Source organism: Tamandua tetradactyla, chromosome 5 (genome assembly GCF_023851605.1).
Source record: "Tamandua tetradactyla isolate mTamTet1 chromosome 5, mTamTet1.pri, whole genome shotgun sequence".
Lineage (NCBI taxonomy): Eukaryota > Metazoa > Chordata > Mammalia > Pilosa > Myrmecophagidae > Tamandua > Tamandua tetradactyla.
This window is the reverse complement of record NC_135331.1, coordinates 189527927-189551623: the sequence shown is the minus strand read 5'-3', so window position 1 is coordinate 189551623 and position 23697 is coordinate 189527927. Positions and strand designations below refer to the sequence as shown.

General features: G+C 41.6%; 1 protein-coding gene and 1 long non-coding RNA gene across 10 annotated transcripts in view; one reads left to right on the top strand and one right to left on the bottom strand.

Moving 5' to 3' along the window:
* The window catches only part of LOC143685190 (uncharacterized), a 30852-nt gene extending 24791 nt beyond the window's left edge, over positions 1-6061 (bottom strand). Inside the window, exons 1-2 of the long non-coding RNA XR_013176453.1 lie at positions 5847-6061; positions 829-1119 (exon numbers count right to left, since the gene is read on the bottom strand). This is a non-coding gene — a long non-coding RNA (uncharacterized LOC143685190). The remainder of the gene's footprint in view (positions 1-828; positions 1120-5846) is intronic.
* PTPRK (protein tyrosine phosphatase receptor type K) overlaps positions 1-23697 on the top strand; it is a 587191-nt gene that overhangs the window by 493241 nt on the left and 70253 nt on the right. The window lies entirely within an intron of this gene.

Below are 23697 nucleotides of genomic sequence, written 5' to 3'. Positions count from 1 at the left end.
TTGGCATGGCGGGTCTGGGTGAGGAGAACGGGGTTCCAGCGGCGAACGGTCCACGCAGGTGTCGGTCAGGTCAGGCTCGGGGGGCTTCTGCGTAGGTGCTGGCAGGTGCGGGGTGCCTGAGTCTGAGCAGCATAAGGAGGGCAGCCACCTGGGAGCAGGTGACAGCAGAGATTACGTGACCAACAGGTTGAAGAGTTAAAGGAAATGAGAGCCACGTTTCGGGATGTCAGGGAATGGGGTGACAGATTTGGAAAGGGAAAACATTAGACTGAATTCTAAGGTGCTGGATTAGAATTGGAAGCTTTGGTGTGAAGTCATGCTTTTCAGAGACAGAGAGATGGAGAGGGATAGAAATAAACAGATACAAGTGTGGTTTGTGTGTGTGTGTTTGCACGTGTGTGCACATCTCACAGGTTGGCTCACTGACAGGTGCTGGATGCAGCAGCACCCAAACAGCAGCACACCTCTGACATCCAGATCCTTTTCTGAATATTAGCATCCGACAAAAGGAGCTAAGGCTGCTTGGAGAAATAGCTGATTGCAGGGCTGGGACAAGTACAAGTACAAACTGAAACATCCTCTCCTGCCAGAAAATGAGTGCTCAAGAAAATGATGGGGCCTACCAAGGAAAACACAGATGCCAGCTGGAGGGGGCCCCACTGGCTGAGTCGAGGTCAACCTGAGCATCAAAATAAATGCTACTAATGGATCATGATTCTGAATAAAATATGTAACTGTACCCTTACAGATAGAAATAAATATGAATAGAAAGATGGATGAGAGGCAGGATATTTACATAGTTTCAAAGTATATCCCCACAAAACTTACTAATTACAAAGAAGAAAAGAGTAACTGAACGATGGAAAAACCCGGCAGATACTTGAATCAAGCGATCAAAATGGCCACATCAGTATGGGGACGTCTGAGTCGTAAACCACGGGGGGTGCGCGGAGAAGGACACAGCCTCCCTCTTGATCATCCTGCCAGAGATGCACAACTTAGTCTGATCACGAGGAAACAGCAGACAATCCAAATAGAGGGCATTCCACAACATCCGTGGACTGTTGATCTTCGAAAGCTTGTGTCGGCAGCAGAGGGAAGCCTGAAGACTTGGTGTAGCTAAGGAAAGAGACATGGCAGCTAAATGACACGTGGTTCTGATTGTGATGTAAAGGCTACTGTGAGAGGTTTCGCAAACCATGAGTGGGCTCTGAAGTTTAGATGGCAGTAATGTAGCAGTGTAGTTTTTGTGGGTTTGTTGGTGCTGCTGTGCTCTACAGGAGGATGTCCTTGCAGGCGGGAAAACACAAGTGTTGTGGGTGATGATGGAGGCATCAGATCAGCCACGTGCTCTCAGATGGTTATGTGGAAGAAATTGTGCATTGTATGTGTGTATGTCCTGTTTAAGTTGGTGATTTTTTTTTTCAAAATGTAAAACTTTTAACAGTAAAATAGGTAAAAGGAGATTCGAGTGTGAATTAGGGCATGAGAACAAGGATATCAGGGCATAATGGAGAAAGAATTAGCATGTGTTGATTTCTCCTGGGGTAAGGAGGCTGAAGACTTGACTGGGACACTGAGCTTCTACTGAACTTCTCCCTGGCTGGGATGCCGAGCTTCTCCCTCAGCTTCTCCCTGGCTGGCATGCTGAACCTCTGAGCTGTCTGTACTGGGTTGATGAGGTTTCAAGTCACAGAGATAGAAAAGACTCAGATTTAAAAAAACAATAATTTCATTTTGGAAATGCCAAGTATTGGGTACTAGAAAGTAGCTAAGAGGATTGGACTTACAGACAGTTGGGGAAGAACAGAAATTAACATTTGGAGAGTTTCTGGCACTAAAGAATTTGCAGATAGAGTTTGGAGTTAAAGTTTGGGAGTGATTGAAACTCTAAAAGAAGATATTATAGAAAGATAGGAAGAGTTCTTTGGTGGTATCTACACTGAGAAAGTGGGAGGAGGAAAAAGAGGTAGAGAAGTAGCTAGAATACAGGAGACCAGACTGAAAGGTGCATAAGCAGTACTGGACCTCATCACAAAACCAAGGAAGGAGGATATTTTAGGAAGAGAATTGGGAGCATAATAATAGATTTTAAGTACTGTAGAGAGTTCAGAGAAGGTAGAATTAGGAAGAGAGAACTGACTTTGGGAATGAACATGCCATGGTTGGGTTTTGGGAGGAACATTCAGTTGAATCATTTGGCCTGAAGTTAGTAGTAGATGCAAGACCACAAGGTTTTGTGGAGTGAATAGGAGCTGAGAAAATGCAGGCAGTGAGGTAGAGTATTCTTTCTCAAAGTTTGTAACTGATAGGAAGGAGATTATTAGAACTCTAAATTAAGGAATGAATTATTAAGAATGGTGGAGACTTATGCATATTTGTTGACTAAAGGAAAGATACCAATGGAGCCAAAAGTATTGAGGACATATAAGAGAGTACAAGTTCTGAGATAAAGTAGGTAGTGATAGAATTGAACAAAAGGAGAAATAAGTATTTTAAAACAATAGAGAATATTTGGCCATTTAGGTCAGAAGGTCAAGGACCTCCAGCAGGAAAAATTTGAGGAGTCTAATTAGATACAGTATCTTAACATATTAGATGTGGACCCAGGCAGTAAGTAAAAGATTCAGAAGTGTACCAAAGATCATCAGAAAAGGCAGAGGGAGAGTGTGAAAATTCTTGTGGAAAATGCAAAAGAATTTGAAATCCAAGAACAATTAACAGATGTATTAGAATTACATGATCATTTTGAAACTTTTTTCACATGGGTGAATTGTAAAAAATTTCCAGTGTCTTAGATTATGTGTTTCCTCCCTTCTTAGAATTTATACCTGACAGCAGCCAACACATTTATATATGTGAATTAAATAATCCACGTCATAAGGTTTGATATAAGTGGTATGAATGCAATATTATGAGACAAATGAAAAGGTGTTTGGGGAGTTATGTTCATTGCAGCCGAGATCTCGTCCTTGTTTTTAGGTAGGAAGTCATTGGGAAAATACACTCAGGAACAGAGAGCAAGGGTTATCTTTACGGTGCTGGAGGGCAAGAAGGCATTTATAGAACAGCATGTCCCAAATAGAAGGGTTGTGGCCACAGGAAGGGAATGTAATCATCTGTGTCTTTGTAAAGCACAAAGGAACGTAAGTCTCAGGAAAGGGGCCTCGTGGTCCATTGAGAGCAGGGCCAACACTGGAAGGTCACTTGTCCAGCAAGCAGGGAGCCCTGGGCAGCTGAGACCCCACATGCTTAACCCAGGTCCCTCTAGCCACAGCAAACAGAAGCCTGTGCTTTAGGTCGTACGATGTGGCTTTGGTCCCTGTCTTTTTACATAGGATTCATGGCAGTGCTTTAATTCAGTTCACACTCACACAAGTAATTTGCAAATTAGCAGCTCAAAATCTTCTGCTATGGTGCCATAAAGAATTTATACTGTGATCACTTTATCGTCTTCTTAAAGAAATTATTTCATTGACTAAGTATTATTATGGTTAAACATACTGATTCATGCAAATATTACTATTTCATAGTAATATTATGTTATGATAACATTTACTCAAAGGATTTTCAAAAGTATCTCTCTGGAAATATCTTTGTCCAAATTAAACTAGCAAGATGCATTTAAATTGAGTTTTTATTTTAACTTACTCAATAATAGTATATTTATTAAGTCATTTAAAATCATCTCAGTTTTCTCATGGACCATGTACTCATTTACATAAAATTATTCTTAAAGTAAAACAAGTAAGCAATGATAAGAAATCAAGATATTGAATAATTCCCTAGAATAAGACCAGGAAGCAAAACCAACAGCATGTAAGATTGAAAGTATTACAATCTGTTGATGTCAATAGCTTACTGTTCGAAACTGTTTTGCTTGTGCCCAATATCTCTTGCCTATGTGAATTTCCATTTGCCATTGTCTTTTTTTTTTTAAGAAGAAAACTGGTTCGTTAGGATTTAATTTTGGTGGAGGTTTCTATGTTCGTGAAATCTGTCCATTTTCAAAAAACAGATGTCTTCCATTTACATTGATAAAAGTTATCAAATGCAATGGAAGAGGAAAAACGCTTGTAATCTATGTAAATTTAAGTGAACATGGAATTTAAGATGAGAGTTTTTTAAAAAAAAGCTAATGAAATATGGCAATGTTTTATATTAGCCTGACAAACATTTGAAACAAATGGATTTCGTTCCAAAAATCCATTTGAAATTAGCTTGGTTTGGCAGGTACATTTGCTCACTTACCCATCAGTCATTCCTAAACTTTTTATTGGACATCAGCATTCCAGACATTCATTTTTAAAATATTTATTTAGTGTTTATTATATTCCCGGCACTCTTCTAGGCCCTGGGTAGAGCAGTGAATAGCCGGCCAAAAGCCTTGTTCAGCTGAAACTTAAATTCCAGCGGAGGGGGCGGGTAACAGTGGCTCAATGGCAGAGTTCTCACCTGCCATGCCAGAGACCTGGCTTCAATTCCTGGTGCCTGCCCATGGGAAAAAAAAATTCCAGTGGAGGAAAGTAGACTAGACACAAATACACTTGTGGTATATCAAATAGTGGAAAAATAAAGCAGTAGCAAGGCATAGGGAATACTGGGGCATCATTTTATCTCCAGTTATCAAAAGAGACTCATTGGTGAGGCGGTGTTTGAGCAGAAACTTGAATGAAATAAGGGAGTTCACCTGTCCTGGAGGAGAATTCATTCTTAGCTGCTCGGGGAGGTGGGCTCAGACGTGGGAGATGAATGAGTTTGATCTAAATCAGTGCTTCTCAAATTTTAACTCGAGTGAGAATCACCTGCACAGCTCATACAAGCAGATTGCTGGACCTCACCTGCAGAGATTCTGAATGATAGGTCTGGGGAGGGACCCGAGAATTTGCATTTCGAACAATTTTTTTTTGATGCTGTTGCTGCTGGTCAGTGGCCACACTTGAGAACCACTGGTCTAAACCATTCCCCTCCACCTCTGCCAGTGATTGCTTTAGGAGCAGTATGATATAATCCACTTTTGGCCAGTGAAGTCTAAGGATAAGTGTTGTGTTCGTTTTTTAGGAAATCTTTTCCTTCCTGATTTATATTATGGATAGCAAGGACATTCGCGTACCTATCTTTCTTAAAAAAAAATAAATAAATAAGTTAAAAGAAGGAATGTGGTTCTACCCAAACAATAAAGTTTGGTTTCAAGAAAAATGTTTTATACTGCTTCAGTTTCAAAATTTAAATTAATTAAGGTTAAATAAAAATAAAAATTCGGTTCCTTGTTTTAGTTTGTTAATGCTCCCGAAAATGCAATACACCAGAAATGGATTGCTTTTTTTTTTTTTTAATTAGTAGTTTTTTCTTTTTTTGTAAAACATAAAATATATAGAAAAAAACAATAAATTTCAAAGCACATCACAAAGTTAATTGTAGGACAGATTTCAGAGTTTGGTCTGGGTTAAAATTCCACAATTATAGGATTTTACTTCTAGCTATTCTGAGGTACTGGAGACTAAAAGAAACATCAGTATAATAATTCATCAGTCATACTCTTTTGTTAAACCCAACCTTCTCTGTATAACTCCACCATCACCTTTCATCTTTCTCCCGCTTTTTAGGGGTGTTTGGCCTATGCCCATTCTAGCATGACAAACATTTTCATGTTTGAAGTGGCTGTTGGTAATATGGGCTAGGGGGATGGAACTAGCTGATGCTCTGGAGAGGCTGGCCCCTCTGCATTTCAGGACTTATCTGGTCTGGGTTGGCTTTTATAAAGGGAATTAATATATTAAGTTACAGTTTACAGTTCTAAGGCTATAAAAAAAAATGTCCAAACTAAAGCATCCAGAGAAAGATACCTTGACTCAACAAAGGCCAACTGGGAAGGCACGTGGCTGGTGTCCACTGGTCCTTCGGCTTCTGGTTTCAAACAGCTTCCCTGGTAATATTTTCTTTCTGCGTCTGGAAATGTCTCTGTCTGTGTTGGCTTTGAAGATTTTTTTCAAAATGGTTCCCTCTCAAAGGACTCCAGTAAGTGGATTAAGACTCACCTTGAATGGGTGGAGACACATCTCCATGGAAACCACCTCATCAAAAGGTCCCGGCCACACAATTGGGTGGGTCACGTCTCCATGGAAACAACTTAATCAAAAAAGATCCCACCCTGTAGTATTAAACAGGATTAAAGAACATGGTTTTTCTGGGGTACCACCAGCCTCAGACCAGCACACACTGTCACACGAGTCACATCTCATGTGCCCAGTAGCCACGTGCGGCTGGTGCTACTGTATTACATGGTGCAGGTTCAGGGTTCTGTGAAGGATTGAACCGAATCCCTCCAATGGGCGTGTTCAGGTGCCAGTCCCTGGTCTTCTGAGTTGGAACCTATTTGTAAGTGGGACCTCGGACGATATTATTAGCCCAAACTGAATGGGGGTGGGCTAAATCCATGTGGCTGAAGTCCTTAAAGGCAGAGGAAATCGGAGATGGAAGGAGGACCCATGGAGAGCAGCCAGAAGCTGGAAGTCAGTTGGACTGGAGATGACAGGCGCAGATGCAGGGATGTGTACTGCTGTGTGATGGAAGAGCCGACGCCCGAGGGTCACCTGCAGCCAGGCCCAGAGTGCCAGCAGTCTTCAGACAGAGAGCACTGCGGGGCTGATGCCTTGAGTTTGCACTTCTTCTGGCTTCAGACTGTGAGCCAATGAATTCTCGTTGTTTAAGCCAAAAATAAATAAGGGGGAGGGGGTGAGAAAGTCAAGAAAATGACAGATAAGCCAACCCAGAGCCCTGACAGCTGGGAGCTCCTGGGCTCCCCATCACTGAAACTCCTGAACTCCAGATATTTATGTGCATTATGAAAACCCCTGCTGTGAGTAATAGGTTACTTCCAGCAGATAGCACCCCAAATGGTGTCAGGTTTCTATTGTCCCTTATTAACAGTAAGAAAAATAGTGATTCGTTTCTAGTATGAAGGATAAAAGTCAATTATTTCACAAAATGATTGCAACACCCAAGATCCGTGAAACCTGGTCATTGCCAGTGACGTATTTTAAGTGGGAACCTCCTTCCAGTTTCTCCTAGAATGCCAGCAGCATATGGGCTGCCCTGGCACTGATGCTGTGCTGGGATTTAACTTCATTGGCCTCCTGAGAGGGCTGGAGGCTGTGGAAAGAAGGGGAGTCTGAACACTGGGGCATTTAGTCATTCATTTGTTCATTTGTTTAAAATAGATCTATTCATTCTTTTGATGAACCTGGCATTAAAGTGTGATTTTGAAAGATGTCTATACTCTTCATGTTATTTATTCCCACCCTGGAAATCTTCTAATTCAGTTAAATTTTTCCATTCAGAATATTACTTATATTCAACAATGGTGATGTAAGCCGTTCCCTATCCCTTTAAGAAATTCCTAATTTCAGGACTAGCCTAAATGTTAAGCATGCATTCCACTATTAAGGGAAAAAAAGTTACCATCAAGTAGGTGTGTAGAGATTTTATACAAAATGTGTAACATAGCATACAAACACTGATAATTTTTTTTTCTTTATTCTACCTTCCTTCCTTTGAAGTCTGTTCCTTAATTTACTAGATAAAGAGTAGGTTTTTACAAAGAATTTTCTTCATGATTTGAATGTTGTCTCAGGCTGGTTTGTTAGATGTTTCACTGGTGCCCTTTCCTTTAAGTGTGCAGATGGATGCAAATGTCTTTCTAAGTGACAGACATTCAAAGATAAACACGAGAAGAGAAAAGGCACTTAATCCATCAAGAAGCTACAGTAGAACCATGGAAGCTCCATTTGGTCGTGCCGTGTGTGTGTGTGTGTGTGTGTGTGTGTGTGTGTGTGTGTGTGTGTGTGTGTGTAAGCTTCTTGACCATGTTCATTTCCACTGTATTCTCCACCGCTGACTTGAACTTGAGTCCACCTCTGCGTCTTGCCTCTTCAGCTGCACGCTTGCACTTTCTACCTTCCAGTGCTTACAGCCACACTGAGAGTGAAGGCTAAAGAAAAAGAAATAGATATTTAAGTGAGTTTCAGTGTCTAAAATCCAGACCCTGACTGCTCATGTTGTACTGAAATGCTCTACCTTTAGCCAGGTGCATCCCAAAGGAAAGGATCGCAAGGTATAAGGAAAAACGAGGGAGCATAAGGAAGAAATGTTCAGGTATTTCGAGCTGATGGAAACCTGCAGTCCCCTGTTACCACCCACTGTGACAGGCTAGCCGCTTTGGTCATCCAGAAAGGAGTTTGCTTTGAGGAAGTTGCCCGCCCTTCTGGGAAAATGTCGGGTGAAAATAGCTTCATTTTTCTTTGGCCTGCCTAAGCAGCTGTCCTCTTTGGGGCTCTCCAGCTCTTTTCTCCTGCAAGGGAAGACGTACACGTCGTTCTTCCTGCCTGTTGGGTTTATGCACTAGTTTTCAAAAATTCATCTGATTTGGGTTTCATTTTTCTTGAACTCAGAAGGGAGGAAATTACAGAAAAGCATATTAGTAATAGAGCAACAGACTACAGCCTGAGGAAAAGGAAAGCATATGTAAGTGAAACCAAGCCAGGAACAAGTATAATTTTAATAAAGCTGAAATTAATCGCTCATGGCTCTGAACTAACCTCTGTTCGGCACTAATATTTTCTGTTGCTCTGTCAAATGCCCTATTATTGTCATTTTTTTAATGTAAAGAAAGTTACTAAAATATTAGCAGTAATAGATTTTTTTCAACCGCTTCACAAAACTAAAGTTCGCTTTTCCTTTTGAAGAACTAGAGTAGAATAAAAATGTTATATTTCCAAAATGGGTTTGAAGGCTAGTGAGTGGCCAAATTGTTTTTTAGAAATTTCTTATTGTGATGAAGAAACGTCTGAAAGGACTGAAGGTTTATTTACTCACCCAAAGAGTTCTGAACACTGCCTGTATACCAGGCATGATTCCAGCTGACACAATTAAAATGAGTAGATTGCCACTTCTCTTAAGGACCTAATATTTTACCTGGGGAGACAGACACTATATAACTGCAAATTAAATAATCAAAATTACTTTCTGCTTTTGATATGTGCAATTAAAAAAACAAAGGTTGATGTGATTTTGAGTGGCATTTGCGAGTAGAGCTCATTTTGATAGAATTGAAGATAAACCCAGCTGAAGTGAAGCTGAGATTTAAATGACAAAATTAGGCTGTCATATAAATTGACGAAAAACCTACCAGAGAGAAGCAGCAGCAAATGCAAAGGCGTTGATGTAGGAACAACTTTGGGTGTTAGAGAATGGGGAGGAGACCGGTGTAGAAGGAAGCAGGGAGAAAAGGAGAAGGTCGGTGGAGGCGACAGTGGAGGGGTGGGGGGGCTGCGTCGACCTTGGAAACGCCCCTGGAGCATGTAAACAGGGAGTCGTGTGATCCCACTCGTGCTTTTAAGAATGACGCTGGTGGGTCTGTGGCGGATATTGTCAGATTGTAATCGAGGAATTCATTGTAGCTATAAGGAAAATGCAGTTGCACATTAAGACATGAAGATGGCCAGGCCAAGACGACAGGGCAGAAATGAGCGAGCAGCGGGCAAGTTAATATTTTTAGAGATAAATCCATAGGGAGAACTTGGTGATAAATTAAAACTAATATATGAGGGAAAGAGAAACACTAGGACTGCTGAGTGGATGATGTCATTTCATTTGGTTGTGTGAGACTGTAGGCAGGCGTGTGCGATCTTTGCGGTCGAGGAAAGTTAAAATTGAAATCCACGACTTATTGCAGAACTGTCTGGTCAGGGTAAGAATTCAGGATTTGATACAGTAGAAAAATCCACGTGGCCGTTAGAAAATAGTCATTGAATTTTCAAATTCAATAATTTAGAGATTGTATGTTCCGAAGATTTTCCTAGTTTATATTGCAGGCATATTAGGGATTTCAAGAGTATTTGTTCTACTTTTGTAGTAATCTGTTTTACTTTAGTAAAAAAGAAAATCAGAAACAGTGCATGAATACACAAGTCTGTCCTAACAGTATTAATAAATATCCTCTCTTAAGTTTTGGCATAGAGGTCTTCATTTTTGAACCAATGTAAAAATAAAACTTTTCTTTGTACCCCTGTTTAAGTATATCCTGAAACTAACTGCAAAGTGAATTACTATAATACTAGTATCATTTGCCATTACAAATAGAAGTAATGTACAACCAAAAGGAAATAAAAACCAGCTTCCTGTGAAGCTTCAGCTGCCACCCATAACCCCTGATTTCACATTTGCCTCTGAACAGTTCTTATGTTTTCACTGACTAGTTTTATAGGAGATAATCGAAATGATAATACTTAGATTTGAATTTTTAAACATATTAGTAAAATATTTATATTCTGCTTACTATTGCTTTTGCAAAATGACTTTATACTAGTTTGGAAACTTGATCTAAGCCAGTGTCCTAATTTTATGGATGCGAAAACTGATGTTCACTGATGGGAGAACAGACTGTTCAGAAGGACAGGGTTCATAACCGCGTCCCTGTCTTCTCTCTGAGACCGCCCTTGGCGCACTGTCCCCTAGAGCCACCCGCTGTGATGTCTGTTCAGCCCTCATCTTCCTACTCGCCAGGGCAGTGTGATTACTGGAGGTCCGTCCAGTGCTCCTTCCTCTAATGTGATTAAAGAACGATCTAGAGATGTCTATTTGTAGTCTGATAGCATCAGACTGAGGATGCCATTTATTTATCAGGGAGAATTTTGTAATTTAGAGTTTCATTGGAATGATATCAACGGCAGAGTCTGAATTGCTTAGTGCCTTTAATTCTAGGAATATTGCTGTCAGCAACTAATGGGAATCAGATTACTCCATTACTCATCATATTTTCATAGTCATTTATGAGCAAGGATCAGAAATAACACTATCTGACATAGAAAAGATGGCAAACCTCTTGGCATTACATTTATCTCTCCCCCTCTCCACAGTCTCCTTTTTAAAGCTGTCAGTCAAAATTGAGTCAGGTAATATTTCTAACGAATGTTGTATTCTTAAGTGATTTATGATTGTTTTGGGCTCCTAGCTCCAAAAATAAACCATATAGTAGGTTGGCTTAACAACAGGAGCTTATTAGCTCCTGATTTCCGAGACGAGGCGAGCAGGCTGGCTCCCCCGGGTGAGTGCCCTCTGCCTGGCCTGCAGTCCGTGCGTGGGTCCTTGGCTTCCCAGGTGCATGGCCATGTCTTCTTTCTCCTCTGGGTTCCACTGGCTTCTGGCTGCCTCCCAGGCTTCCCTCCCCATCTTTCACTCTGCCTGTAAAAGGTAAAGGGCTCCAGGAATCTGCATGAAAACCCAGCCTGATTTTGTTGAGCCAGATGTGACCTGAGGTCACATCTCGAAGGGCTCTTATTCACAGGGGGTCCAGACCCGTATGGAGGAGAACCAAGACCACGTCCACACTTGGGTACACAGTTCAGTCCACATCTGTAGTCAGTAATTCTTGGTTTGAGGCTCTGTGGTGGACTCATTAATGTTCCCCCAAAGATGCCCACCTATAAACCCGGGCCCCGTGAACATGCTGCTTTCCGTATCAGAGGACGCTTTGCACATGCGATCGAGAGGGAAGAGCACCCTGATTATCTGGGCGGACTCAGTATCATCCCAAGCACAGTTATAAGAAGGTCAGAGAAGATACATGGTGCCAGAGGCAGATGTGGTGTGACGGTGGAGGCAGTCGTTGGAAGCATGCACTTGGGAAAAGGGGCCACAAGTCAAGCAATGCAAACGGCTTTAATGGCGAGAGGAAACGGATTCTCCTCTGGAGTCTTGGGAAGGAACACAGACCTGCCAATGCAGACGCACAGTGGGAAGAGGCTGGAAGAATTCTGAGGAGCATGATAGAAAAGTCTAGATTGCCTTTAACAGACGGTTATGCAAATACAATCGTTAGGCTGCCGGCCAGACTCAGAGCACGATGGAGAAAACCTGTGTTGTCTTGGAGACCACCCAAGTCGTCACAAGCAGGGTGTTGGTAGAATCGTGGACGTTAAAAGTGCTGGTGAGGCCTCAGAAGGAAATGAGGAGCATGTTATTGGAATCTGTACAAAAGGGAATCCTTATTTATATAGTGGCAGAAACTCAGCTGAGTTCTGACCTGCACTTATGTAGAAAGCAAAACCTGTAAACAATGAACTTGTATATTTAGCTGAGGGGATTTCCAAGCAAAGTATTAAGGTGTGGCCTTTCCAAAAAAAATTTGAGTTATACGTATATAGGTGCACGTACAACACAACAGACACGTGTATGCGAGATACACATGCACAAACACACATATATATACACACATATATATTTATGTAATTTGATATTTTTATCTTTATACAGCAGCGGTTCAGATTACCTATTTTAATAATATGTTGAAGAAGGTAAATGATAAATTGTAGAAAAGTTAATTTTATTTTTATGCTTAGTAATTAAAAAGAGGTCTGTTAGTGAATCCCTTTATCAAAAGGATTATATAGACTTTTATTGCAGTATTATGGTGACTTGAGCTCTGCCTCTCTGTTTTCTGTAATTATCCTATTATAGGTAACAAAGTTTAAAATCGGTTTGGCCTCAGTGAAGCACGTTTGCCGAGTGCTAGAGGGCTTATGAGTATTGCTGTACAACACAGGATGTTTTATCACTCATCAGCTTAGTGTCGAAAAATTATGAATTCTATTTCGTTTTTAATGAAATGAAGATTACTTAAAGATTATCTCTCTGATTTAATAAATGGCATTAAAGTAGAAAGTTAATTGGATCTTTCTTGAATGAACGGTGACTGCTATGTGTGACTGAGGATAGGAGGGAAAGATAGTAAAAGATATATTTTTGATATTCATTTTATACCTTTAAGATAATTTTACATGAGCAAAGTATGTTTGTGATCAGTTTTCTCAAATAAATTATGTAGTTACTAATACACTTATACAGATCACAGAGAAATTCTGATTCATTTTAATTTATGATAACTTCTCGGATATGAAAAAATGTAAAGAGTTTTTATTTTAAAGACAGAACGTTATCACCCAAGTATCGTAGTAGTTCTAGATGTGTCATCTGCTCCTGTTGACACTGGTCCTGACCGAGCTCCAAACCTTGAACTCTCCTTGTTCCAGTTCTCATGTTTGTTACTGTTTATTCAGGAGCGCCTGATGAGTATATTAGTAAAGCGTTATCATTTCTCTTTGGACATACAGAGCTTCTGTATCCTTAGTCTTTGTTCTCTAAGGAAATGTAGGCATTCAGGTTTTTGCAGAATAGGTGTTGGAGGTGATAAAATGATCCGAATTGCGTAGCTCCCTGGGAGTAGCAGCGGTAAGCTGATGGTTTGAGTATTAGTTTGCATCGTGCCCCTTCAGTAAGTGGACAAACACCTTGATGCCCTTACTACGCTCCCTGATGGTTGTTTGCGCTGCAGGTGTGATTTCCGTAGTGTAGCCTCCAAAAGGCGTTGTTTAATTGCTACCTTCAGCTGTGATTTACACCACCTTGGCTTGCATATTCCCTCTTAAAATTCCAGCCCTGGCCATTGTTAAGGAAACCACCTGATTCTTTTATACCCCTACTTCCTGGCCCCGTTTGCTGCTGTTTCCCAGTTGAAGAATCAGCCAGGCTGGGCTTATGAGAGAGGGTCTCACTGTTTTGGTAAAGCTTTCCTCCACCCCCCACCCACCCACCCACCCCGCTGCCCCGATAACCATCATCTCAGTTCTAATTCCTTCCCAAAAAGCTGCCTTCTGTTGTCGAGTTATTATTTTTCTGTCAAATTCAAGAGCTACGGGAAATAGTTTGAAGTAACCATGGCTTCAGTGGTGTTCCGGCAGAGACCAGGGCAAGTAAGAAAATGGTGGCACAAAGAAAGGAAATAGAAGATCATAAATAGGCAGCTAAGAACTCACCTCAGCTAATTCGGGCTTTTTCTGTGGGCAAACCTAGCACATCACTTCTCAGCAAAGCTTTATTGGTGTGTGATGTTTTTAATTAAACAATCACGTAATCCCGGTGAGCGAGAGTCATCTCTTGAATGAATCTGAGTTTGTCCAACATTGGGTAAGGTCCCACACATGAACCCTGGGAGTTGGCCATCCATTCAGAAAATATTTGTCAGGCGCTGTTCAGGTTTGCAAAAGCTGCCAGAAGGCAAAATACCAGATAATGGGTTGGCTCTTACAGTGGGGATTTATTAGTTTCAAATTTACAGTTCTAAGACCATGAAACTGTCCAAATTAGGGCATCAAAAGGAAGATACCTTCTCTGAGGAAAGGCTGCTGGCGCCTGGGTTTCCTGTGTCCCCTGGAAAGGCACATGGTAGGTCTGCTGCTCTTCTCTCCAGGTTCTGGTTTCCGCGGCTGTTTCCAGAGGTCTCTAGGCATTTCTCTCTGTAGTCTCTGGCCTTATCTGCCTTTTATCCTCCCTTAAAGGACTCCAGGGAAGGCTGACCCACCTTGAATGGCCTGGGTCACATCTCAATTGAAATAGTCTAACCAAATGTCCCGCCCACAGTAGGTCTGCCCGACAAGGGTGGATTAAAAGAACGTGATCTTTTCTGGGCTGCATCACAGCTGCAGCCAGCCCAGGATTGAGCTCGGAAGGCGAGAGCTGTGGGAGGGGGTGCAGGGCCCCTCTGTGCGGCAGCTCTGCACAATGAGCTGGGGCTGTGCACCGATCATCGCACATCGGCCTGAAATCATGAGAAATTCTCTTTCTCATGGCCATTCCCAGACTCTCCCTAGATCTGTTCTTGGAAATAGGATGCCTCCCTTTTCATTTTGGCAAAAATATTTATATCCTATATAAATGTAGATTTGTTTTTAATTTCAGATTTTGCCATTAGCTACCGATAAATACATTCCTGTCAGAAAAGTATGTAAGCTTTTTGGTTCAGATTTTATAAAACAAATCACCAATGCAATATGTGTGGGTACAGAATTTCATATATGTACTTAAAATGGGCATACCTTTGTAGATTTATAATCCCAGAGACATTTCTCTATCTCTGTAGGTAGAAAAATAAGCAGAGGTTTTTAAAAAGCCTATCATTGTATGATAATAAGTCTGAAAATTGCATTTTTAACTTAAAATATATCTTGGACTTATTTTCAGATTAGAAAATATGGATATTGCTTTGTATGAATGTATGTTTAAACCCTCTTATATTTTTTCTTTTTTTTTTTCACATGGGCAGGCACTGGGAATCGAACCCAGGTCCTCGGGCATGGCAGGCAAGCATTCTTGCCTGCTGAGCCACTGTGGCCCACCCTAAACCCTCTTATATTGACGGTTCATATTTCTTGCTACTACATGTAACAGTGGAGTAGTAAACATCCTTAGCTAAAATCTTTACATTCTCTGCCATAGGGTAAATTCCTAGAAGCAATATTGCTAGGTCATATATACATGTATTTTTAAATAATTAACAGCCAAATTACCCTCAAAAATAATTTAGTAAATTTACATTACAAAAAAACAATCTATTAGAATGATTGTTTCTCCATACCCTTACCACTGCTAATTATTAACCAGTCTTAGTTTTGCCTCTTTGATGGGCAAATATGGTTAACATTTTACGATGCTTTGTTGTTAGATAATGCTGACACTAATTGTCTAATTGTCATTCTAAAACTACCCCATAAAGAATGAAGAGATGTTTACATGCACACACTTAATTGTTCAATTTACGTGACATATTTTGTTTCAAGTAGATGAATGAAAACATCATCGTTCAGAGAGAGCTCTTTTCTTGAGGGCTGCTGCTTAAGGAAAGGCTGGAAATTAAGTTTCATTTGCTTTGAGATGTCATTAAGAAATAGTGGTTCTGACACATTTTCTGGGATGTGATAGATTCTAAATCATCTGGGTTTATGTATATATTTATACTTTCATTAATCACTGTCAGGATCTGAATTCAGACCTCTTCAGATATCCTCACATTGAGTGAGAAGACATTCCTAGATGGTTTTAAGGAACTTTTCTCAAGAAGTGTATAGGACACTTAATGGCCTGTGCCTCAAAGAAACCTGAGAGATTCCAAGAGAAGAAAAGAAAAAAATGAATTCACTGAATTTCATAGTGAAAATTGCACTTCTTTTATTTTTGTTTTGAAAAATGAGATATTAAAGAATCAATTAAGGGAGAAGAAAACAAGAATAGCTTCATAAATAACTTGGAATTCATTAGGTAAGCCAGTTGGCAGAAGCAAAGGTGGAGAGTATTTTAAATTCACTGCTAAAAGTGAAAATTTTTCCACTGTCACTTAAAGTAGCTATTTGAAAAATTCACACAATACTTAGTAGAAAGGCAATGAGATGTCACAACAATCATAAAAAATACATAAAAAGAAATAGTATTTTAAATTTTTCATGAAGGAAAGGTTATCTCTAAGATAAATGACCAAGTTGAAAAAAATTTAGAAACATATGCACATCACAAGCTAAGTTTCTAACTTCAGTTTACCCCGTGTTTTGATAGAAGTCTTTCTATTTCAGTGTTCAATAGAATAATATCTAGATCTCACATTGCTGTGAAACATCAAAGCGAGATATCTTGTTTGTTGATAAAAGACCATATGGTTTCAGAAATCAGTGTTAAAACCATATGGAAATTTTTAAAAGCAAGATTTCAGTTTTACTGTCAATATAATGATTGCTTTAAAATTCTTAAAGAATGAAGTCAAATTTCACCCTGATACATACAGTCATTTGAAGGGATATATAACAAAGAGTATAACAGAGTGTTTCACTTTGCGGAACTCTGTATGTCATAAGTTGGTAAGCTCCTCAAAGCAGATGCCATGAAATGGGCTGGCTTTCAGTAACATGAATTTATTAGCTTACAAGCTTAAGTTTCTGCGGCCGTGAAAGTGTCCAATCAAGGCATCATTGTGACAATACCTTCTTCCTGAAGCATAGCTCCTGGTGATCAAGGACCCTTTGTCACATGACCAGGCACATAGCGGCGTCTGCTGCTCTCTATATTAGACGTATTTCCTGAATATTTTATTGTCATAGGAATAACAATTCCAAATTTTATTATTTTTTTAATATTTTAAGATATATATGCTTAAACCTTGATAGGTGAGTGCTGTAGGAACCCCAGAGAGAGCTCTGGACTCTCAAGTTGGGTAACTCTCCTTGGGGCCTGACTTGCCCCTCATTTGCATCATCACAGGAACAGTTGGCCATCGTGCAAGGTATCAAAAAACCTGAATGGCCTAAATTAACTTTTCTGCAGGAAGTACTCCTCAGGCTAGGAGATTCCAGTTTCGAATTTCCCCTGAAATTGTCTTAATCTGCGACAACTTAAATTTCTTCATATGTAATGCCTCTTGTTTCTCCCAAATAGTCTGAGACCAAATATACAGGCCTCCTTCCTGCGAGGAGACAGGGACATCAAATGAGTGCGAAAGAAAAGGCCGGGAGTGCGGGAAGGCACTGCGAAGGAGTCTCACTGCCCAGCACAACCAAAGAATGAAACGGGGAAGAGACGGAAAGAAGTCAGGGCATAACTTTCAAAAAGATCAGGCACGAATCGTAGTCCTTTTCACAAGCCTTTATAAGTTTGTGTTGTGTCTGTCATTTGTCATTGCTGTTGATTATTTACTTCTCATGTTTATATTGGTGCCCTGTTTTATATAAAGAGCTTGCTATGTGTGTAGAGAAGCTCAGGACTGCAAAGATGAAACACCTACTGACCTTTTGGTCAGTCTTTCCTTTTTCTGAGTCTTTCCTTTTTCCTGCTGTTTTCTGGTGGAGGTTAACTTCTGTGTGTTTATGGCTAGTAACTGTCGACTTCTCCTCTAAGCAAATCCCAATTTTGTGATCACTTCTTACCTGTAAAGCTCACGCTGTCTGCACGGCTGTGTTGCTAGCGAGCACCTGCCGTGGTCACACATTTGCCTCCAGAGCATCTCCTGGGTGCAGCTGCCCCGGCGTCGTGGTTGAGCCCTGGGTGCAGGTGTCCAGGATCCAGTGCTTCCACTCGGCTCGCTCCCTAGGCCTTCAGGGGTTGGTCCCTAGGTCCTTTTGTCCATAATTTAGGTGTACTTTTGGGACAGAGGTTCCCAACCCTGACAGATTCCAGATACCACAAGAGTTTTGCAAGACCCTCTTTTATTATCGTAAAGCAAAAGTCAGTGTACCAACATTTATAATTTTAAAAATTAATTTAAAAAGTCCTTAACTATAATATAAAGGTGAGCTGAAGAGAGTAATTTGAAATAATATGTCCTTTATTATTTAAAGATTGGGCACAGCTACTCTGGAAGACATAAGGGATACTCAGATGTTTGACATTATTCTCAGAATTGTACAATGTAACAGTTACAAATTAGACTCCCCTGTGCTTCACAAGATGTCCGTCAGCCTGCCGCCACTCCTCTAAATGTTATAGGGCCCCTCCCTAGTTCCTGGGGAACCAAAATGCCACTCTATTTCCTCACCGTCCCCAGAAGTCAGGTACCTCCCTACTGAGAAACACAGCTGTAGGGTTTCACCTTCAGATCCAGTGTTTATTTTTAACAGCCATCTCTGAATTTGGTTTCTCTGAGGAAGGTTTTATTTTAGAGGTTACCTAAGCCCGGGGAATCTTGGAATATTTTCTTTTCTATTCCCCAAAATAGAATCCAGACAGGCCTACACCAGGGCAGAAAGTATCTGCATGGATACGTCTTCAAATGGCAGACCATTAAGTGAAATTCTGACTCTTATCTTGTATCATTATTGTGTTGTCATCATCTGTCCAAATGATGCTGGTAGAAACCATTGAACGATCCAGTATGTTTTGGTTAAAAAATTAATATAATCTCTTAATAGGCAGTAGTATCCTTTGAGTGGAAAGACGTTTTAAGCAGCAAAAAATGAGGACTGATTGGATTTTCTTTCACCAGCTCAGGCAACGTTAAATAAGCAGTTTCAAAATCATGTCTATCTTACTTATCTTTTTCCACTTGCTTAATGTAGTTTTCTCACTTTTCTATGAAACACTTAATTTTACCTCAACTATAAGCTTTTTCAAGAAAATTTTCACTGTGTACAATTTCACTTTAGCATCTCAATTTGTAGGTGGTACAAGGGGCTCACTGGCCGAGTTCTCACCTGCTCGGTAGGAGACCCGGGTTCAGTGCCCAAGCTTGCAGGTGACAAAAAACAAAACAAACAAACTGAAAAATCTTAATTTGCAAATACTTCTTAAGGGCCTTTATCCTTTATGCATCTGCAATTTGTATTTCAATCATGAAATCTCAGAATATTTTATTCTCATTTCCCAGTACTTTTATCTTCAAATTAAACAATATAAAAAAGGAACCATCTGACTCAACTTCTCCATTTTCCATATGACTTTAACAGTTTTATTTTTCTTTCTAATGGGCCTATTTTAAAATCTAGAGACTAGATTTTTGTTAAACTCATAATTTTTGTTTGTTGCCTTTTGTCTCAATCTTACACCAAAGCATTTACTTGAATAGGATAGTTAATATTTTTATTGACTGCATGAACAAGTGAATGTAATGAATGTGTGAATGAATGCAGCTTGTTACATATGCAAATATAAGAATTTAAGCAAGTAGGTGCATTTCTTGGATAAAGATTCTAAAGTTTTTTTCCTTTACCAGAAGGAAGCTTGTACTAAAACTTTGATGCTTGAAATGCTACTGTTCAAAAATTGGTCATTAATTTGAATGCATGTTATAATTGCTTCCTATCATTTTACTTGATTATTTTGAAAAATACAAAGGAGAAGTTGATGGGGCTTCCTCTGCTGCTTTCTCTATATGAGTATTTAGATTTTAATCATTTTAGCTGTGCATTACTTCTTCCTGCTGATTAAAAATAATGCACTATTATTTGTATGAAAATATGATTCTGGTAACATCACTTTAAGATAGTTACGTTACTCTGTCTGCACAGTTATTGAACAGGCACGCTGCTTGTACTTGAGGGCCAGTCTGGATTGAAAGTCTAGTTGTAGGTATAAAGGAATATTTTTCTCCCTATGAGGGTTGGTGTATGTAAGGGGTTCCAGTCCTCCCTGATGTACATAGAGCCCTCGTCAGAGGGTTTATATGCAACCAAATACTGCATATAAAACTGTTTCTGGTTTGTAAAATTGTAATCAACAATTTCAGCCTTTAATATAAACCCTTGTTTTAAATGTAATACCACCATTTCATTAAACCTGTGAGTTTATGTAGGTGTAAAACAAATCACAAGTTTGTCTTCATGCAATAACAGCAGACATATGTGGTTCTAAAATCATTTAAATCTGGCAAGATGAAAAATTTGGAGATAATTACGATCTCATGAAGCATGAATCTAGTCCTAGGCTCTTTGGAAAGAGATTTGTCAGTCGGATTTTTATGTACTAAATCTCTGACTTCTACAACTGCTGGCTTCTAACCATGATGTATGCATCGTACCCCAGTATCTCCAGATATGTCCAAACAAAATCTACTTACAAATTAAAAACATAACTCTAGCATCTGTGCCAGGCCCCAAGGGCTACCCTTATGTATATGCCCCCAAATCAGTAGCTTTTTTTTTTTTAAGACAATAGTCCTCAGGAAATATGGGCCACGGGAAACAATTTAGTGTTGCTAAAATTGTGTTCATTTTTTCCCAGCTTCTCCATGTCTACCGCCTCCTGCCCTTCTCAGCCCCACACTGCCTTCAGCCATCCGTCCCATTTATTCAGATTTAAATCCCAGCTGCTCACGGGGCGATCATAGAGCTTCGGTATGGCCCAGGGTATACCTCTGGTTATCAACTGATTTTTAAAAATGTTTTTCATCCAGAGGAATAACACCTGGGATCAGGTCCAGGCAATGCTGTTCCAAGTCCTTTCACTTCTCACGTGGCAGGCCACACCGCGGGGGACAGTCCTTCAGTAACCAGTGTGTAGACCTGTCACAGATGCGCTGCCTCCTTCCTTTGGGGGCTGATTTAAAATGTGAGAGGTGGCAGACCTACACATCCACAGGGCCTCCAGCCCTTGGAGACCAGAACTGCTGCATCACTGCATCCCTCTCGAAGAGGTGAATTTCACCCTTAGAGTTGTAATTGGCTGCTTATATTTGCATGTTTGTTTGTTCTTCTTTGCTTGTTTCAAAATCTAGGTACAGTCAATTCATAGGCCGGTACACATTATAACCGCCATGTATGGGTTGAAAATTTCTTGGATTATCTAAAAGCCAGGGGTTAGACTTCCTCGCCTGGACTTCTGATGGCCTCCGAAGCCTTCGCAGACTTTAATGAGACAGCAAAGCCCCAGTCCTGGTGGAAATTGACTGGCTAAGCTCAAGGGAAGCAGCTGACCCATCCCACAGGGCATCCAGAGGCGGGAGAAACCCAGCGCAAGGCCTGGGGCAGGGGTTAGGGGGACTGGGGGCAGGGGGCAGGGTGGAGCCCAGGAGCAGGGGTGGGGTGGAGTCCAGGGGTAGGGGTCAGGGGGATCAGGGGCAGGAGTCGGGGTGGAGCCCAAGGGTAGGGGCAGGGAGGCCAGGGGCAGGAGTCAGGGTGGAGCCCAAGGGTAGGGGCAGGGAGGCCAGGGGCAGGAGTCAGGGTGGACCCTGGGGGGCAGGGAGCAGGGGTCACGCTGGAGCTCAGGGGCAGAGGTCGGGGTGGAGTATGAGGGCAAGGGGCAGGGGGCCAGAGGTGGGGTGGAGCCCGGAGGCAAGGGGCCAGGGGGCCGGGGGAAAGGGTTGGGGTGGAGTCCGGGGCACGGGTCGTGGGGGCAGGGCCAGGGGTCGGGGCGGCAGAGCCCAGGCCGGGGTCCAGGGGGAGCAGTGTGGGGCCGGTGGGCTGAGGCGAGGCCGCCTGCACAGAGGCAGCGCCTGGGGTGGCCAGACGTTAGGGTCCAGCCGGAGATCAGGGTCTGGGCCTTGGCCTGAGCCACCCCGGCGCAGCAGCACTCGAACCCAGAGAGGCCGGCATGAGCTGCCCGGGGCTGGCTGCGGCAGAGGCCCTGAGGCGGGAGGGCCTGTGGTCTGGAGGCACGTGGCCCCGGGAGGAGCAAGGAGGCCTGAGGCCGAGGGCGGCCCCCGCGGCGCCCTTCCCCTACCTGCTGAGAGGGCGAGACAGGAGGGCTGGCTGCTCGGCTGCCCTTTCTTCTTTTTTCCACTGTAAGTTTTAGTCTTTCTTAAACTACCTAAAATGATCAAAATCCAAATTGAGAGATCCAGGAAAAATAAAGAAGAAAGACAGAATCCAGCCAAGTTCAAGCACTTTGGTTCCAAAGACAGCCAAGGGAGTGGGTGACTGAAGAGCTGGCACGTGCGTAGTCTAAGACTTTAAAAGTGTTGGTTAGTGACATTTTCTCACTAGCTACTACCCCCTGCCCTCAAACAGAGGATGCATTACTATAATATTTTCACACAAGGAACCCTCAGAAACTTTACATAGACACTAAATAAACTATGTTGTCAGTGTCTCAGGAGTCCGGTTGGACATCTCACCCGCTCTCGATTCCCAGCATTTACTCTGCAGTATTTATATTGTATTTGTATCATACAAACTTGCATTATTATTTACTGCATTCATTTTCTTTCCGAAGAAGTTAACAAAGTTTCAGCGTCAGGAGCCCTGCGCTTAGTTGTGGCGTGGTGGGAAGTGCACCAGTTCTGGAAGCAGAGGGCCTGGGTCCTAGGAACAGGTCTGCAGTCCTGCCACCCTAGTCCAGTTACCTGTCCCAGGCGGTCAGTGGGTGAGAGGGTGGCTTTCAGGGACGTGGGACGAGACGCAGTCAGAGCAGTCGAAACTCGGGTTCCCTACCTCTTCTTCAGCCGCTGTGTCTGCCCTCAAGTGGATTTCACTTATTGGGCTTCCATGTAAGATTTTATTTAAATATTAAAATTGATTCCACCACTATTAAAAGTTTGTGATGGTGTGTCTCTCCCAAATTTAAGTTTTACTTTATCATTTTATTTGTCATGTCTTTTAGTGTATTTCTATGGACTTAATAACTGTTCAATAAATATTTGTTGAGGGAGAAATGAATGCCTCTAACTCCGTTGTGTAGTGTTCACATGTAAATGACAGTTTCCCTATGAAAAGTTTGGCTAAACCACAAAGAAAATGCTGTTTTAGACTTTTGATGGGAATTCTTTGTATGTCAGCTTGACATCTTCTCAAACTTGATTTCTGGCCTAAGGAAATAAGAGGCAAATCCGATGCACGCATGCTTTGAGCCGAGCATGAGCTCCTTTCGAAAGGATAATCCAGCCGCCCTCTCATCAGCCGTGTAGGATTTCTTCTGTGGAAATGAAGAAGCCCCTCCTTTTCCAGTTCGAGTCACAATATGAGGGTTTTGATAAGATTAAAATAATCCAAGGAAGCAATTTCAGGACGCCCAGCCTGAAGCAGGAACTGAGAAGCATCACGTCTCACACGGCCCAGGCACCGGCTGGCAGATTCCAGTTTTAAGGGCCTATAGATAATGTCAGGATAAACAGATAAATATGAACAACTGCTGGCTGAGCTGGAACCACTGCTGATTTCAGCTAGAAATCTTAGGATTTTTATCTTTCAAAATGTCTCTTTTCTGGCTGCTTTATTTTCCATTTAAAGAGCCGATGATGCTGTCACTTGAAGGTTGTGTGTGTGACTTGAGTGGTTGCTTTTTGTGGCCTCCCCGTGCCTTTTACCAAGCTGGGGTTCCCAGGCCCCAGCCTGGCTGCAGGTTAGCTGTGAAGGGCTCAGCGATCCCCCTTCCCTGGGAAGTCAGTGTCGGTGA